The sequence below is a fragment of the Eschscholzia californica genome, unplaced genomic scaffold (genome assembly GCF_041429995.1).
Source record: "Eschscholzia californica isolate CP2 unplaced genomic scaffold, dmEscCali1.0.p SCAF_191, whole genome shotgun sequence".
Lineage (NCBI taxonomy): Eukaryota > Viridiplantae > Streptophyta > Magnoliopsida > Ranunculales > Papaveraceae > Eschscholzia > Eschscholzia californica.
This window is the reverse complement of record NW_028238300.1, coordinates 20,001-22,500: the sequence shown is the minus strand read 5'-3', so window position 1 is coordinate 22,500 and position 2,500 is coordinate 20,001.

The following is a 2,500-nucleotide window of genomic DNA, read 5'->3' as shown; positions in this document are numbered from 1 at the left end:
TCCCATGACGTCCCGTGCTGTCGCATTTTGTCCCGAGCCTTACTAAGGCCGTCCCATGCGCGTCCCGTGCCGTCCGAGCCTCACCAAGGGCGTCTCATGGCGTCCCGTGCCGTCGCATTTTGTCCCGAGCCTTACTAAGGCCGTCCCATGCGCGTCCCGTGCCGTCCGAGCCTCACCAAGGCCGTCCCATGGCGTCCCCGCGCTGTCCCATGCCGTCCCGAGCCTTACCAAGGACGTCCCATGACGTCCCGTGCTGTCCCGAGCCTTACTAAGGCCGTCCCAGGCCGTCCCGAGCCTTACCAAGGCCGTCCCATGGCGTCCCGTGCTGTCCCATTTTGTCCCGAGCCTTACTAAGGCCGTCCCATGCGCGTCCCGTGCCGTCCGAGCCTTACCAAGGCCGACCCATGCCTTACCAAGGTCGTCCCATCGATCTCGGAGAAAGTACATCATAACATCGGAATACACCCCGACATCGATATCGGAGAAAGTACATCATCATAACATCGGATCGGATGCGTATCCGTCCAAGTGCCATCGACACTTCGAGAAGTTCGGACCTAGCTTCCTAGCATGTTGATGCGTCGGTGCTAATGGGGACATAAAGATCCCACGACGTTCCGAACGGAAGTAGCCGAAGTGTTCCGTGCGTGTGAACTCCATTGTCCCATGTGCCGGCTCTTGACTCCTAAGATGTCCCATGTGAAGGCCCTTCATGGCTAAGAATGTCCCGTGCAGCGTCCCTTGATGATCCCCATAAGGTGTCCCATGTGCGTCCCATGCCGTGCCCAGCCTTACCAAGGCCGTCCCATGCTGTCCCATGCGCGTCCCGTGCCGTCCAAGCCTCACCAAGGCCGTCCCAGGCCATCCCGAGCCTTAGCAAGGCCGTCCCGTGCTGTCCCATGCCGTCCCGAGCCTCACCGAGGCCGTCCCGTGCCTCACCAAGGCCGTCCCGAGCCTTACCAAGGCCGTCCCGTGCTGTCCCATGCCGTCCCGAGCCTCACCAAGGCCGTCCCGTGCTGTCCCATGCCGTCCCGAGCCTCACCAAGGCCGTCCCGTGCTGTTCCATGCCGTCCCGAGCCTTACCAAGGCCGTCCGATGCGCGTCCCGTGCTGTCCCATCCGTCCCGAGCCTTAGCAAGGCCGTCCCATGCGCGTCCCATGCCGTCCCGAGCCTTAGCAAGGCCGTCCCATGCGCGTCCGATGGGATTCCCGAGCTTTACCAAGGGCGTCCCGTGCTGTCCCATGCCGTCCCGAGCCATAGGGACGCTGTCCCGTGCGCGTCCCGTGCTGTCCCATGCGCGTCCCCTGCTTTGGCTCGGCTGGCCCGTGCATTCTATGGGGTCGTGGGACATTTCGAAATCCACCCGGGCCATTTCGACTCTCTCTTCATTTATACTATTGAGGTATTATTTATGAATTATTGGAGAAAAGAAACGGAAGAAAATATTTTTTTTTCTATTTTTTATGAATTTTCCGGTGTTTATTCACTTAAAAATTCATAGAAAAATAAATATTTATCGGAATCGCTATTATAATATATCAAAAAATTCCTTGCGAAAAGGCCTTTCCAACGAGTATAAGTTTGCTGGATTCCGACGAGTAACGAAGGAGTAAAGGCCCAGTATGCTTGGTTAAAAAATTGATGTTTCCTTGTGAAAATAGGCAAAACAATAACTTTGCACTATAAGGGGGAGGGTTGAGCTCCTTCCCCAGAGCGTGCACAGCACTTGTGCTGGCACGTTCCCTAGTGCTCGCCAAGCACCATAGGGCATCCAAAGGGCAAAGCCGAGCCTACTACATGATGGGAAGCTTCTAATATGTCGGAATACGAAGAGATTTCGTGCGACCCGAAGCTCGGCTCGGGCGTCCCGGCCTGTCCCGAGCTGTGCCGAGCGCGTCCCAGGCCGTCCCGAGCCAAGTCTCGGGCGTCCCAGGCCGTCCCGAGCCAAGTCTCGGGCGTCCCAGGCCGTCCCGAGCCAAGTCTCGGGCGTCCCAGGCCGGCCCGAGCAAAGTCTCGGACGTCTCAGGCCGTCCCGAGCTGTGTCGAGGCCGTCCCAGGGCGTCCCGAGCTGTAGCGAGGGCGTCCCAGGCCGTCCCGAGCCACGTCCCGGGCGTCCCAGGCCGTCCCGAGCCAAGTCTCGGACGTCCCAGGCCGTCCCGAGCAAAGTCTCGGACGTCCCAGGCCGTCCCGAGCAAAGTCTCGGGCGTCCCAGGCCGTCCCGAGCTGTGCCGAGGCCGTCCCAGGCCGTCCCGAGCAAAGTCTCGGGCGTCCCAGGCCGTCCCGAGCTGTGGCAAGGGCGTCCCAGGCCGTCCCGAGCTGTGGCAAGGGCGTCCCAGGCCGTCCCGAGCCTAGTCTCGGGCGTCCCAGGCCGTCCCGAGCTATTGCGAGGGCGTCCCAGGCCGTCCCGAGCCAAGTCTCGGGCGTACCTGGCCGTCCCGAGCTGTAGCGAGGGCGTCCCATGCCGTCCCGGGCTGTCCCATGCGCGTCCCGTGCCTCGGCC